The sequence below is a fragment of the Lycium ferocissimum genome, chromosome 6 (assembly GCF_029784015.1).
Source record: "Lycium ferocissimum isolate CSIRO_LF1 chromosome 6, AGI_CSIRO_Lferr_CH_V1, whole genome shotgun sequence".
In the NCBI taxonomy this organism is placed as follows: domain Eukaryota; kingdom Viridiplantae; phylum Streptophyta; class Magnoliopsida; order Solanales; family Solanaceae; genus Lycium; species Lycium ferocissimum.
In genome coordinates, this window is record NC_081347.1 from 59011445 (window position 1) to 59028878 (window position 17434).

Genomic DNA, 17434 nt, shown 5'->3' on the forward strand with positions numbered 1-17434 from the left:
TTATTTTTTAAATAAAACAACTGAAAGCTCTTCTAATTTCTATTTTACTAAAAAAAATTAAGATTAAATGTTACACCTCGGAAAAATTTTCCGTTAACGTACAAAGGAATAGACTAACGAAGTGTACGACGTATACGATGTTTTGATAAGAGAAATGATATTTGATGATTCTAATCGAGATTTCAAAGACATTCGAGGTAGGATAAGAAAGTTGTTAAGGAAAGCAAGGTATGTATGGTGTGCTTTCGGCAAGATTTACTTATATTGAATTAACGATGGCTTAATGACATTTTGAGAAGGGCTATTATAACGTCCCTTAGATTGTTAATGAGGTGTTAAACAAGTGTTAAGGTTCCATAAGGATTGAGATCAAACGGTTGACAAGAACAAGTTTCGGGAAGTTGAGATTGTACTGGCCCTTTATACGGACCATATAAAAGATACTGCCCGTATATCAGACCGTATAACTTGCCCGTAATTGGGGTTCATCGGAACCATTATACGGTCACACATACGGACCGTATGTGTGCCCGTATAACTTGGTCGAGACGTATTTTTAAGTTTAAATAAGGGACCCAAGTTTATTTTCTCATTTCTCATTTTCTCTCCAACACTCTCCACACCTCAAGAAACCTCTAGAACTCCCTCCACACTCCATCTACAAGAACCCAAGAGAAATTGATGATCAACTTCATCAAACCAACAAAGATCAAGTGTAGGAGACACATAAAAGTTCATCCAAGTCAAGAAATCCCATTGGAAGTGAATTAGATTTGCAAGAAGAGTATTTCCACTCAAGGCTTGTTCCTACACTATCTAAGGTGAGTTTTATGGTATTTTCATGTTGTTTAAGGTATTGGAGAAGTTGAGACACTTGGATTGTAGAAGGAAATGGGGAAACGGGACACGAATGTAAGAATAGTGTCAATATGAGCAGAAGGGCTTGGACGAGTTATGAGTATTGATATGTTGTGAATGTAAGTATGTTATAAATGACATTTAGAACATGAGATAAGCATTATATGTGAGAAAACGCAATAGTAAATGAGTAGAGGCTTGGATTGAGTTATGAGTATTGATATGTTGTGAATGTAAGTATGTTATAAATGACATTTAGAACATGAGATAAGCATTATATGTGAGAAAACGCAATAGTAAACTATGACCATGATTATGGAGGAATTGAAGTGAAATTGTGAAATGCGAATAACGTAGATGAATGATGATTGTTGCTTATAATATTGTGAATATTGTTATGGATGATTGGGAGTTGATATGGAATATGGAGGAAAGTTGTATAAACAAAGGAAATGCTGCCCAATTTTCTCTAGCTTTAGTAAGCACGTTCTTATAATCGATTAGATAATGTTGATGCGAATTTTCAAGGTAGAAACGCGAGCTGCTGAAGAAGAGCAATCCAAATGACAGAATTGTTAAACGAAAGAGGTATGTAAGGCTAGTCCTTTCTTTCTAAGGCATGAATCTTATGGCATGATTTTCCTCCTTCTTCAAGAATTTCCTATATTCCGGAAAACTAAGAGTCTATGCTCATGAACAGCCATATGAGACAAGAGATACATTACGAGTACGATAATGATGATGATGAGCTTAAGTCTAAAGATTCTAAAGTTCATGATATGCTAGTTCCATAAAGTTCTCGCTATGAATACGATATGATGTTTCTACAATCTAATGACCTCATTCACGATCCCTTGAGGTTACTCGTTGGGTTACACTCACCTTAAAATGTTAATTCCTTCAAGGTGAGATATGACGAATATGATCACTCCATAATGTAATCGGGGGTTCTCGACCTTATGTCACCCCGATATTGTTATAGATTGTCTATGAGCTCTAATGCCTGTCCTACGACACACGCTCCGGAAAAAAATTATGAGTCTATGTTCGCACAGAGGATTTCGTATGGGCGAGCAAAGGTGAGATATGCCATAGATACGATAATGGTAATGAAGAGCCTAAGTTTAGAGATAATAAAGCCTATCATCCGATTTTTTTTTTTTTTATGAAGTTCATGTTATGAATATGATATTATTTTCATAGATTGTCCTTAATTCAAATGCATGCTCTATGAAAATTATGATAGGCTTAGGAGATGTATGTGATGATAAAAGAATTCCGTAGTAATGGCAATGATGATGATGAGATATACCGAGCCTCGTTATGGCCGGGTACGGAAGACATGTATGTGATATTATCGAGCCACTACGTGGCCGAATACGGATATTGTCGAGCCATTACGTGGCCGAATACGGATAATATTTAATATGTATGAGCAGATACGGTATTATGATATGTATATGTATGTGCAATGTATATGATATGAATATTAGTATGAATGAAAATATGAATACGAATACGAAAATGGATACGAAAGGTAAATGAGTACGAATACGTATACAGATACGGATATGGATGTATGTACACGGATACGCAATAGAAATGGAATGTCCCCATGAAAAGCAAGTAAGTGCTATGACGATGATACTATTATCTCCCATCCCATGCTATTTCATGGGTTGTCTATTATGCTTTCATATTGATGTTGATGCGTTTTTACATACTTAGACATATTTCGTATCGCGTCTTTTTTTGGACGCCGTGTTCATGCTCGCTGTGTAGACGATAAGGTGACCAGGATTCCAGGAGTTACTCGAAATAGGGGCTTCTGTAAGCACTCCATTACTTCAGAGGTGCTATGTTGAATTGTTATTTTGGTGTATATATTTGGGCACGACGGGGTCCTGTCCCGTTCCTATGTTTGTACTCCAAAGAGAGGCTCGTAGATACGTATGTGTGGGTAATATGGTCTCACAGTTTCTCACCGTATGTATGTATTATTTTGATGGCCGAAGGGCTGATGTATATAAATGTAAATATGTTTCAAATGAAAATAGTTTTTCTATGATTATGAGTATAAGAAATATGAATGAACGCAGTGAGTATAAACGAAATGTTCAGTCGGTTAGTTCTTCGGTACCCGTCATTCCCTACTTCTGTCGTGACATTAAAGTCTTGATGATCCAAATCAATCTTTTTATATGTTAACTTAATCTCATTTGTTTCTTCGACTTGACCCATATTTGGCAAACTTATTTTTTACCAAAAGATATTACAGTACCCAATTAATATAAAAAATATTAAATGCAAAAATATAGTCTTATGATGATATCAATAAAGTTAACTTATAAATAAATATAAATAATTAAAAACTTTGATGCTGCAAGTACTTTTGTAAATGTTCTTTTCAAACTAAACCACACAAAAAATATTGGAAAGTCAATAAAATTAAGTTTTTTATATTTTAAGCTTTCTTTTTACTTCCAAAAGATGCATGTTAAAAAATAACATTTTTTTCTCTTTCTTATTTTAATTAACTATTTTTGGAAATAGTCGAACTTAAATATTTTGTCCTAAATTATACAAAATATTGATTATCCGATATTTTGCAAAATATTTTTATAATTAAGAAAATATACTTTTTGCAATTGTCTAGTATTATTATTTTGGAGATCTAATTCTATTTTCTTTAATTACAGAAATTCTTCAAACTTTTTCATAATATATATATATATATATATATATTTATAATTATCTTTTTATAGTTCCTCTTTTAATATAGTCATTTATTAGATAAATTTTATGTTAAAAGTGTGCGCATGTAAATTTTGACTAATGAACTACCGTACTTCGGAATTCATTTTTCGATTGAGACGGAAGGACTATAATTTGTATGTTTGATACATTTTACAAGTATTTAACAATGATATAAGTTATTTGTGTTTATGTTTTAATTTAAAACTTAATCCTACTTGAAGTGAAATCTTTGTTAATTACTTATGTTTGCTTGCATGTAAAAAATTACAGGAAATAAAAAAACATACGTATGTACGATACAAAATTACAGGAAATAAAAAAACATACGTATGTACGATACAAAATTATAGGAAATAAAAAAACATACGTATGTACGATACAAAATCACAGGAAATAAAAAAACATTCGTTTATTCAGACGAATGGAAATTTAAAATAGAAAATGATAAATGGTAAGTAACATCAATAAATAGTATATAATATTATAAGAATAATATTTTAATTCAATAATTAAGCCTATATTAAGATATAATTTGAATGACATGATAATTCTTTACATGTCTATAATAATTTTATAAGGAAAAACATTAGTTAAAATAAATTAATAATATTTCCACAAAAAAGACTCAAATATGTATGAGTGTGGGGACCACTATAATCTTATTCATGCCATCATTTTAATGGCATGAAAAAGGTCCTTAAAGTTCTTAAAAATTACAAAAATGTGTGAACATTTACAAAGTCATAAAAACTTCAATTAGAGATAAAAAAAAGTCAAACAAAATTATGTGAGGACTATAAAAAATGGGATTCTCCCTTATATATAGTAGTAATATATATTAAAAGAGAATATAAGAAATTGGAGAAAAAAAAAAAAAGAATTGCCGGAACGATTAGATAACAATAGTTTACTTCTAGAATATCACGGGCAACTCATATATATAACACGAATAGATGGCTTTAAATTGAAGTATGACTTAAGAAAATTATATTAGGTCATTCAAACCATTTCAATATGATTTCTTAATTAGTTTAAGGCAAGTTGGATATTATTAAAAGCAGTTAAAGCATCTCGTGCACCATTATACTTAGAGGGTATATGCGTGGACCGTACAATTATGTATAAGATTACGTTATTATGTCTAATTTCAGAATGTGACAGATATCAAGCATGTTGCTTTTGAGTTGGTGGAATTTAATTTTGATGTAGACATATTCTTATTCTTGAGAATTTCATAATACGTGACAACATGTCACAAGTATATAGACACAACCCATATACTTCGAAAGAAAAAGAAAAAAACTGAAGTAGGAAGCTCAAAATTTTTGCTTTAATTCATTTAATAATATCAACAGTCTTGCTAAGGTGTTAAAGATAAATGTGAGTTGCATTTCAAAAAAATATAAAGTCCATTTAACTTTTTCTAAACTTTAATCCTCATTTGTTTAAGAATAAGAATTTCAATTACATAAATATTGTTTTGTCAGCGTAACCAATTATACACCAAAAGTCAAAGCACTTCAACCAAGAAATATTGAACGAATATTATCTTGAGAATAGATCACAAGAACAATATTCTATTTGGATTATGGAATACAGCGGATGCATGTAAAAAATCCCTAGCTCGTACGCAATGTTTACGCTTTACACCAAATCAGTTACCATAATATGTTATAAATAAAGAATTTTATTAGTTAACGGCGTATGTAGTAACTGATTTTTATTCTAATCTTAATTAATTTATTTTAATATAAAAATTGATGATACAAATAAATATTATGTTGATGTATCCTCAAAAGTGAGAAGCCAGAGCCCGCACAGACAGCTATAGTGGATTACTGGATTTTATTGGGACGAAATCACAGAGAGATTTGTAGGGTTGCCCCTAAACCCCATGTAACATGTACTCCAACCTTTTATTGTACATATGGCAGCAAAATACCATGAAATGAACAATGAAGAAAGAAAGCAAGAAACATGCTAACCACCAAAGATTAGAGCCAGGATTTTAAGTTTATCGATTTCTATAGATTTTAATTTAATATATAATAATAACTGAACCAACAGACTGAGTTTGAACTAAATATTTTTATACATTTAATAATTTTTTTAATACAATTACACGATCTAGGCAAAGTTATTGAGTCACGTGAACCCGTAATCATTGTGCTAGATCCGCCCCTACCAAAAGTCTCGAATTCGGTTTCGTAAATGTAAGCCGTTCGATTGAAATTGTTTTATCCCTCAAAGTGGACTATCGGGACAAATTTGGATTCAAAGCGGGTATTAAACATCATAGTAAAAAATAAAGAAATAAAAAACAACAAACATACTAGTCAGTACATATTTCTATACAAATTGGGTTTTCCAGCCATCTTTGCTGATTGTGGTGGACCTATCGTAGTCCTATAATTAAGGAATATGGTTATTCTGGGCCATCACCAGCTAGCACTAATAATTCAAGAAACTAAATTTCTTTTCACTATGGCGAAAAATTCTTTGTCAATGCCCTGTGGACCATAAGATCATATGCACAATCATTTGACAACAACAGATTGTTCGCATAATGCTTACATGTGAAAGAAATTGAGCATTAAATTATTAGGACTTTAATTCTGTTGCCATAACTTAGCTAAGTTTTTTATTTCTTTAGTACATGATTTTTCTTCGGAAATGATATTCCCTAGTTGGATTGTAAATGATGTTTGTATGTTCCTTTGAACATGTCATGTTGAATTAATAGATGGCATTTTTGTTGGAAAAAAATAAATATAGAGTGGGGCTTAGGGCAAATACAGTGAATTGAATTGTATGAAAGTTTAATGAATCACTTTTTTTTACTTTTACAAATATGTATACATATTCGGCGTATATCCATTCCTATTAATTCTTAAAGTAAAGCTTCTTAAAGTTTTCACATTTTCTTATATGTGTTCAGACTCAGAATTGTATTAGGAGGCCCCGCAAATCGTGCCGAAATGGAATGATTCCCCCTTGGACAAATTAAATACAAATCAGGGAGCTTGACAAAAAGAAAACTCCAATTACTAAATAAAGTAACATTGATGTTGACCACCAAGGTAATTGGAATGGCCGGAATTTCTTTATTTTTAATTAGAGATCTTCGTTTGAGTCAAAAGAATATAAAACTATCTAATTGATTTAGTCAATGCGAATTCAAATTAATTAGATCAGTGAATTTTTAATATTAGCAATGAAAAAAAAAAAGTTTTGATTTTTATTTTCTATGATGGAAGGAGCCTTCTACATTGCTGGTTTGGTTTGGTGAGTGACATGTTATTATTGTACATAGTAATCATCACATGCTTCTGCCTAATTTCTTTAATCAGGCAAATGAATCAGGAAGGCTCCTTTCCTTTTCCCTTCTTGTAGGGTTCAAAAATAGTCTTTTTCTTTTGAAACTAATTCTCATTCCCGTATACTAGTTAGTTGAGATGTTCCATGTTTGGCCAATACAAAAGTCTATCTGAAAAATCTTTAGGTTGGCATGACTATAATGTCCTACCTCCTAGTCAAAGTATTATCAAAGCTAGAAATAAAATGCTCACTGAATAGCGCAAAGAAAAAAATTAAAAATAAAAATAAGTGAGGAAAAACCACTCAGGGTTGTGCCAGACAAATATGATTCCCTCATCTTGAATCAAAGGTTTTGAGTTAGAGTTTTGAGAATAGAGAAAATTTTGGTAGGAATGCTGCTTTAATTACTTTACACGATACGATTCCGGCTTAATCATGGTCCTAAAGCGAGTAGCAGATACCATATGAAAAAACAAAAACCAGAAAAGGTCAACAAATCTAGTGCTATCTTTGATCTATATTATCTGTCTTATACGACCGCACAATATTTAAGAAAGACATTTAGTATTTTTTTTATTATAAGGTATTGAGCTAAACTATCCTTTATGACTCCTTGAACATCTACTAACTTAATTAATATTTCACTAATTAAAATTCTAAGTGTAGATTTGAAAAGAAAAAAAAAAGTAATCATTTATTTCTTATTGTCTACAACATTAAATACTTTCAAATAAATCTAATTTATCAAAACGACTAATATTTGAGATCGGAAGGAGTAGTTCTTTATGATAATAAATGCAAGTCAGTGTGTGGATATAAACACATAAATTTTTGGACACACATCTAATGTATATTGTATAGACTTAGACATGTGTGCCTGAATAGCATTGAGCTCACTTTTTCATTAAGCTCACCTTTACTTCAGTTGTTCCTTGATGCTCTATTATTTCCTTTCTGCAATTTGATACTACTTGACTTCATCTTTTGTCAAAGGGAAAGAAAAAAGAACCTTTCCCTATTTCTCTTACTCTATTGTCGGAGCCTGAATTTAAATTTTATGGGTTCTCAGAATAGTGACATCTAATATTAATAATTGAATTCTAAGTCTAATTTTTGTACATAGTTAATGCAAAGGGTCAAAAATGTCTCTCTACTTTGGGAAAAGGGCTAAAAATATCTTCCGAACTAATTTTGAATAAAAAATATCCCTTCCGTCATTGAAGTTTTCAAATATACCCCTGTCTTAACGGAAATCCGCAACATAACCCGATTTCATTTTTAAACCCGCTCTATTTAAAACCGATCAAACTAAATAAAAAACGCATATGGGTTGCCCGCTCCTATGTCTAAAGGGCGTTGTAGGACTGTGAACAAATTGTCACATATGTTTTTTAGTTGAATGCCGATTTTAAATGGAGCTTAAAAATAAAATCGGGACATGTTACATTTCCGTTAAAACGGATATATATTTGAAACTTAAATGACGGGAGGGATATTTTGACCCAAAATTAATTCGGAAGATATTTTTAGCCCTTTTTCCAAAATAAAAATACATTTTTGAGCCTTTTCTTAATACAAATCCAAAATCTGAACTGGAAGTTAAGAGGTTTAGCTGAACCTGAATATTGGCTTCTATCTCCGTGGCTCTAGGACTGACATTTGTTCCAATTAGTGAGGTTGCACCAATTAGTAACCTAAGGATAAAAAAGGAAAATTAGGATCATGCACGTGTGCGTTGTTACCCAAGCAGGATGAGCATCAAGACAATAAAAAACGAAAGATATGAAAGTTACGTAAGACATACTGTTTTGACTAATGTTGATCTATTTGTCTTCTGATAGCCTTGAAAAGTTACAATTTTCTGAATACCTACAATTGGACCACGTCCAAATTTGAATAAATCAATAAATTGTCATAGAGTCCAAATGTGTGGGGAGAAAGAAAAGGCAAAAGGAATTATATTTTGGAATAATAGTAGAATAAAAAAGAATACAAATATTGTGGAATTCTTGCTTTACATCCCTTTCTAAAGTGACAACAACAGCATCAAATTTTGGGGCCAACATATGTCTTGGATCAAGCAGAAGAGGGGTCGGCTGAGTCAGATGCAGCTCTTTTCTTGGCAAAATATTCCTCCGCTCGCGCGAGGTTCTTGGCAACCGATCCCTTTACCCACTTCTTTCGACCAGGCAAAACTGTTAAAGGACAACCAGCTGCCTCTAGCTTTTCCTTTGCTGATGCTGAAAAGGCGCGGGCCTTAAAGTTGAGCTTGACTTTGAGATCGCCATCGCCTAAGATCTGAACAATAAAGATACAATGGAGTATCATAAGAAAGGTGATGTTGAGAGCATTATATTGTCATCATACTTCTAAGCATCGGCGGAACCAAAATTTTCACTAAGGGGATTCAAAATATAAAGAAGTAAACATAGAAAGAAGGCAAGGGGATTCAACGCCTAAAAAGTCAGTGTAATTTTTTGACAAAGGGGTTCGGATGAACTACCAGCTTCCGGTACCCTATCTCCGTCCATGCTTTTAAGTTCTAATAATAGTAGGATATTGGTATGGCACATGAATTATGTCAAACTCTCCCCAGCTGTAATCAAATAAAGAAGCAAAGAGGTCTGTTTCTATCTTTTCCAACATCGAAATTGTCATAGTTCATCATTCAATTAATAGTTAGGACAAGACAAAGGAGTGGGTGGAGTTGGACTTGAGCTTAAGATTTTTCAACTTTATGGTTAGTGACTTGACCATTATGTCAAACGCTTGGTTGTGAATTGGGGCATGAGAAAACTACAGGAACATAGAAAAGTTAGCTTACAAAGGTTCATTATTCCACATCCAACAGCTAAACTAAGGCAAATAAGAAAATCAAGTTGGAAATGATTGCAAATTCCATCACATGTCCTGGGAGGAAGTACACACTGACACGCTTGTAAGCGAGATAACCATCATATTGGATCAGATTTAGCAGTTTTGGTTGAATATTACTGCTTCATTTGATGCCAAAATAATCATGTAGCTGGAACTATAATGTGATTAGACTATTTCCCAAAAAAGATGCCGCACCACTAGGAATTAGAGTTACCTCCCATCTCCATGTACAAGAAATAGAGGAAGAATTCTTTTTATCGAATAAATAGAGGAGTTCTCGCTTTAGCTTTTAGTTTTTGTTTTTCACAAAACTATCAACCACAAAGCCACAAAAGGAAGAGAAATTCATACAACACATTGAGGACTTCTAGAAGTTACGCTCTTTCTAACTGTATTAAATTTACACTCACGGAAATGCTTGATTAAAATAGACGAATTGCTTTCAAGGACAAGAAAACAGCTGCCTATTTCTGCAATTCTAAGAAAGGATACAACACGACATTCCATAATCTCAGAAAGGGCCATCAGTGATTATCCAACAAGGATATAACTAATCGCATGAGGTGAAAACCAATAATTATACACAGAGAGGGACTAACTGGTGGAATCAACTTGGGAAGAAAAAAAGATCTCCTTTCAACGTGGAGACACACAGTGCAAGTGCAACTATCCCTAATTGTTCATTAAGACATCATAGTTGGACAATCACTAACCATTAAGTTGTCTTGGGTCTTTGTCCACGAGAACAAGAAAGTCCAGGAAGGCATAGGATCAGATCAAGACTGCCCGATATTATGCAATACCGATATTCTCTCATCTTTTTATAATTGAAACTGACTTCTTAGAGAAATCACCAACAAAGGATACAACCTACATACTTTCATGTATGTATAAACTCACAGTGGACCGAATAGACCAACTAAATTTCGACACTGTCACTCTCACATAGCTATGTAAGCCCAATAGAATAGTCTTCCCTTTTACAAACATTGCCAGGATCCCTCTGCTTAATTTCTATTTCAAAATTAGCATGTAAGAACACTCCAATTCCTTAGCTTGAGTTCTTTTTTTTTAATTTTTTTTTTTTATGTTGAAGCAACACAAAAGTTCCAGTGTCTCTAGCTTGAGTTCTCTTTTTACCTGATTGTATTATTACAGACCATTTATGGGTTCTGTAAAACAATGTTTTGCCACCTGAACTTATAGCATATAGATCAGAAATCCAGTAATATTTGTCAAATAAATAACAGAAGAGTAAACCACATAAATTAGTTAACTGTTATCTTTAACTTCCACTTGCTCTAGTTTTTTCGTCTGAAATATTTCCTAAAACTTTTTCACATAAACTGCTTTTCCTTGACAAATTTGTTAGATATATCTAGAAACTATATGCTATATATAGCCTTTTGGGTAAACGAGATACAAAGTTTATTGTTTAGTGTATCATCTTAAGCATATTATAACGGTCTTGTTTTGTATTTCCGATACTGCAAGAATGGACAACTGGAAATGAATCTCCGTTTGAGAGTTGCTGACGCCGTTGATTGGCATTTTTTTAAAAATTTACCCACAAGAATTGTGAAGTAGGTTTGCCTATTTATCAGTTGAGTTGATGACATGCAAATAGCAGAATAAAAAGACGCTCTCCATTATTCTGAACTCTCAAATGATGAGCAGACACCAAAAAGCTTTATCATACTCTCCATTAAGAGTTCTTCAATCACAGTTAAGCTTACTTTAGACAATTCCCAGGAACATATTAGCTGTGAACTAATGCTAAATTTATTCTCTTGATTTTCAGAAAATTCGTATAAAAAAATTGTTCAGAAATTCCGTTACTATAGGAATAACAGATCCAACCCCCCCGCCCAAAAGCCCACCCACCCCCCAAAAAAGGAGGAGGAATGGAGATGAAAATGGTGCCTTGGTATTTCAAGTTTCCAAATATACCTGGGACAAAGTAGACGTGACCTAATACAACTTTATTCTATCAGCAAATTCATTCAAAAAATGGCGTTTGTTCAGAACATCTCTTGTTATGCAACATCTTTTCTTTTCTCTTTTTCATTTTTAGATGAGCAGCTTCGGTGAATGGAGATGACCAGGGTGTCCTAAGTAATTCAAGCTTCCAGATTAATACACTTGGCTAATCAAGTGACAGATAAGAAAAAAAGCATGATGATTCTCATATTAAATGAAATCGCTATGGAAACTATATTATGTAGCAGACAAAACATCATTGTTACCTTTGGTGGAAGTCTCCTTTCTCTTCCTGAAGGGTTTATTATACCCTTCTTTTTTAGGGATTCAATTGACACCTCTTCTCCTTCTTCAAATCCTGCAGCCTCTACATCTTTCAAGTTCACTGGCACAAATTTGGGAAGTCCGGCATGCTTGCCTGTACATTATGTAAAAATCCCCAGGTTAACCGGACTATTAGTGATCACTAATCTAGGAAAGTAACAAAGGCCAAAGAAACTAGACTCCTATGCTGATATTGTGCATAAGTTTTCTTCTCTTAGTATGGCAAATAACCATATATGGTCCTAGCAATGACAATGTAGATGGTTTAAGGCCTACTAAGTATTGGAAAAAAAGGTATATACTCCAGAATTTTCTTTTGGTCATTGCAGTATTATTTAAGACCAGCAACTTGACATATTATCCCCTAAATGATTATCCACACAATTCTAAGCCATCCCCATGTATCACAATTCTAGTGCCAACAGCCTACTTAACTCAACTCAAGCCGAAGAAACTTATTCATTTCCACTGTACCAAGCTCACCACATTAAGTCTTTCTTTTATCTTTGATAAATATAGGAGTCTTTCTCGCTATTATCAATTAGGCAACTGAAAAAAGGGGCTAACCGACTATGACACATGACCTCCACACGCCTGTTGCCAACAGCCTACTTAACTCAACTCAAGCCGTAGAAACTTATTCATTTCCACGGTACCAAGCTCCCTTCATTAAGTCTTTCTTTTATCTTTGATAAATATAGGAGACTGGGTGGCTCAGTTGGTTGAACATGGCGCTTTCATAATGGAGGTCTCAGGTTCGAAACCCCCTGCCTACGACAACAGGGGATTTGCCTTCTGGGTCGAGCTCATCGCACGAGGCTTGCCTAGTGCGGGTTACCTCTCCTGTGTGGTTTGCGAGCTATTGCACGGGGAGAATCACATTTGCGCACCCGAAGGGTAGTGGCTGCGGGTTCCTATGTCATCAAAAAAAATATATATAGGAGACTGAAAAAAGGGGCTAACCGACTAAGACTACTAGTTATCCGAAAGACGGTCCTGCAAGTTGGACTTACCGACATATCTGTTTTCGTCTTTCTTTATTTTGTCTAAAAACAGCTCTTGCTGGACGGGCTAAGAAGCTGAACTCCCTTCACTAATTTATACAAATAAGAACAAAGTTTTGTTGATAAAATGGTTATTCTCATTTTTAAATTTACTTGTGCATCATCATCCCTAGCTGAAAATCGACCACTTTCACATCATATAAAGAAAGTCACAGTCCTAGTTTTGTTTCTTAGTAAGTAGAAGCATTCCGCCACCAGTTTCAATATGTTGAAAACAGCAACAACTAAAACATCTTAGTGCCCAATCTACTTGGGGTCCCCTATGAAAATCTTTTATATATTCCATTTGGATCAAGCTTCATTCCATTACTCTTTTTTTCTCAGAACAAATCAGGAGTATCTCTGAAACTGGGAATTCTCTAAATCACATACTTATTCCTACATGTCATACACTATATATACAAACTCATAGACTCCAGTCAAACACCACAGCTAATGCAAGTATGGCAATAGCAACTAACCTTATCCCAAAGATTCATTATGTCTGACACTCAAACGAGAGAAGCTTTTTCCATGATCCTATTCAGAATCGACTTTGACACATTACCAGAACCAAAATGAAAGATCTTTGTAACAAAAAACACTGGCAACATAGATGTATTGGTGGAATTATATCGGAAGCAAAGAATATTTGACCGGACACATGGCAAGCGTAAAGAGGACTAAAGTTAACCATTGAATCGGTCAACGTCAGTCAGACCAAGGATTTATTAGACCATCTGAGAATCAGCTCCCCGGCCCTCCTTACTCACACTGGACAACAAGGAGGATCCACCCCAAAAGGTTCAGAGTGCCCGAACAGGAGATAACTCAAACAGTGGCCAGACTCTGAGATATCCGGGATTCCGCTTAATCCCATTTAATGCCCACGATCTAAGTGTAAAGGCTGAAACGGGCGAGGATCACAGAAGCAGTTACCACTAAGCTATCCTATTGATAAGATTTGAATTGGGGGAAAACACCAATTTAACACTAAAACGCGGAATTAAAGGATAACAAGAAATTGGGATGAGAATTGAAGAAAAGGGGATGAGAAATAGAGGATAAAAGCAAGACCCAATGAATAATGAACCTATGAGCAAACCTAAGTATATGAAACCTTGACCCTCTCAATTTGATTCAATTCAAATAACCTATACTATTTGAAATCAAAGCAAGGGAAATTCAATTGAATCCACAAATGAACAAACCTTCATGAAATCAATGGAAATCGGTTCAAAGCCAACAATGGACTCCACCATTAACTACGTCTAAACCTAAAGGCTATTAAGCCAAACAAACTACCACTCCTTAGAGTATTCAATACATAATTCATCCAATCTAAGTAAATGAAATGTCTAAGTCTAGTATTTATACTCCTAGACTAAAGAAGACTAAGTTATTACAAAAATGCCATTAATGAGGCAAGGCCTTGTTTAGTTGGTAGTCTTCTTTGGGGAATTTCGGAAATAGCCCTCATATGGAATCTTCATCTTCCAAACACCAATTGTCTTGCAATTGTAGCCCGAATTACATCCCTAGCCTTGAATTTGGATTCTTGGCCATGATTTGCATCGTATAGCCACAATTTGCACTTTTAGCCACTTGGTGTAGAAGCCTCCACAATCTCTTCCCAAGCTATCATCCAAAACGTCCCACGTCCTTCCAAGCATCTTTGTGCCATCTAGGATCATATCACCTATAAATCCCCCACTTTCTCATCCTTGTATCCATCTGATTTTACCTGATTACACATGACTTTATACTCAATTTTCTGTCAATCTTGTTGTTCATCACTGTTCTTCAAAGATCTTCATCGCCTTAACCAAGAGAATCAATAAGAATCCTCTATCTCTTACTTTCACAATTATCTCGTTTCGATTATCTGCGTTGTTACATCATTTTCATTATATTTACATCGTCAAAGGATTAACTCAATTTGGATTAATAACGTTACTTGTGACCTCATTATTAACATTTAACTGATTGTCCAAACGAATTTTAGGCTAAACAATAAAGCTATGAAAATCTCCAACAAACCAAATACATTATTCCTAAAACTCACAAATGCAAAGTTAAAACACTGCAGAAGGACTACTAACAAAATTACCTCCAGCAATTCCTCTCAACTTGGGAAGTCTCCTATAGAGCGGCATTTGACCCCCTTCGAACCCTTTTCTCACCCGGGGTCCGGATCTTGATTTTTGACCTCTCATCCCAAAACCTCAATGACCCCCTTGTCCCCTTCTCTTTCTCGAACCCGGTTGAGGACCCAAATTGTTGAGCCGAAATCGAGTGCTTGCAGCTTCACCAGAGACATTAGCAACTTGGTTGATTATAACAAAGGGAGTTCATGGTTTAGCTTTGTTGTTGGTGAGTTTGATTGAAGGGAAACTACTTGAACATATAGATAAGTTTAAATTTGATGGATAAAGAGTTGAACTTTCAAGATTCTTGAATTACCCTACAGATAGTGATGGAAACTAGATATACATAAGTTTAATTTTGATGGGAAAAGACTTCAACTTGGCTTCAAGATTCTTGAATTACCCCACAGAAATTGATGCATATACATAAGTTTAATTTTGATGGAAAAAGACTTGAGCTTTCAAGATTATTGAATTATCCTGAGATAGTGATGGAAATTACAAATACATAAGTTTGATTTCGATGGGGAAAAAACATAAGCTTGGCTTCAGGATCTTGAATTACCCCGAGATAGTGATGGAAATTACATATACATAAGTTTAATTTTGATGGGCAAAGACTTTCAAGATTCTTAAATTACCCTGAGATATTGATGGAAATTAAATACACATAAGTTTGATTTTGATGGGAAAAAACTTTGAACTTGGGTTCAAGATTCTTGAATTACCCTACAGATATTTCATGCATATACATAAAGTTTAATTTTGATGGAAATGGTTAAAAAAAAAAAAAAGAAGAAGAGAAAAGTGTTTAACTTGAATGAGGAAGAAAGATGGTGAAGGACTGCAGATGTTCTTGTAGTTGTAGAAGTTGGGGAGGTAATGGAGACGGGGGAAGCCATGTTGATAACTTGAATGTGTTCAGTGAGGAGATGTTAACGGATAAGGATGTATTTTGGAGGGTTTTTTTTTCCATTTCTTTGCTTTTCTTTTTACGAGGGAATGGGTTAAAACCCCTAAAATATCACTGTTTTACAAGTTTCATATATAAATTATTAAGTATTCATATAACTTGCTGAATTATTGTGCCAGGTAGACTCATTTTTAAGATCTTTTATTTTCACGCATCGTTCAATAAGTTTCTTAAATATTTTGCCACGTATTCAGTCAGGAGTTTTAATTTAAAGAACGCTGTAGTCGAAAGATAACAGAAACACCCAATGTTTGTGGCCTATCTTGCAATCAACCCTTACTTCGATAAGCTTCGAGGCTCCCTGGTCATCCTCTATTTACATCTTTGGGTATACCAGTGATATACGTAGTTCCAATTTGTTGGCTTTCATTCAATTTTCACAAGGCATCCGCTTCCCGGGTTAAGATTATCGATAAGTGTTGTTGTTGCCTAGTCATCCTGTATCGTAGGTAACATCATTCTCTCCTTTGAAACTTGTCTACGAAATCATGCCGTAACTCCGCATCGCCCACTTTATTTTGAAGCTATCCTCCTAATGAGTCTCTCTATCTTCCAGGCTCCGGCGTGAGCTTTCAAGAAAACATTTGAGTAAATGAGAATACCAGTTAGAGCTTACCTTTTTAGGGTTTCGCCAAACTTTTTTAGCAGAGCGGATTCGATTTCTTCCAGTGTTAAATTGTTTCCTTTGATACCGGTTATATAGTCGTCACATGCTCCTGTGGGTCTAAAGTTCCATCATACTTTGGATATTCGACATTTTGAACCTTCTCGAGATAAGCATTGGGGTTGTACTTGACTTATATGGTAACTGCGAGTACTTCTTGGTATCCATTCCTTTGATTAGTGGTGGAGCCCTTGGAATCCGACCCATTCGGAAGTGAATTTCCTTTACATAATTTAAGAATTCTGCTCCGAATGGATCCACTTGTCCCTGTACTATACTAGATCTGGACCAACCAACTTTGGCGTTATCCGGTAAATCCTTGGTACCAGAGTTAGTTTGCTCGTTTCCAGGGGTTTCTTGAGCCACAACAACATTTGACGGTGCCGACATTCCGGAGTTGACGTTATTAGAACAATAGTCACCACCTGCTGCAGTTGAGCCATCATCTGGTTATATTAGGTCGACATGATCTTTACCACCGCTTCTAGGTTCG

General features: G+C 34.5%; 1 pseudogene; it reads right to left on the minus strand.

The window, feature by feature from the left end:
* Nucleotides 1-8739: 8739 nt before the first annotated feature.
* LOC132059907 (large ribosomal subunit protein uL15c-like) lies at nt 8740-16206 on the minus strand (annotated as a pseudogene).
* Nucleotides 16207-17434: the final 1228 nt, after the last annotated feature.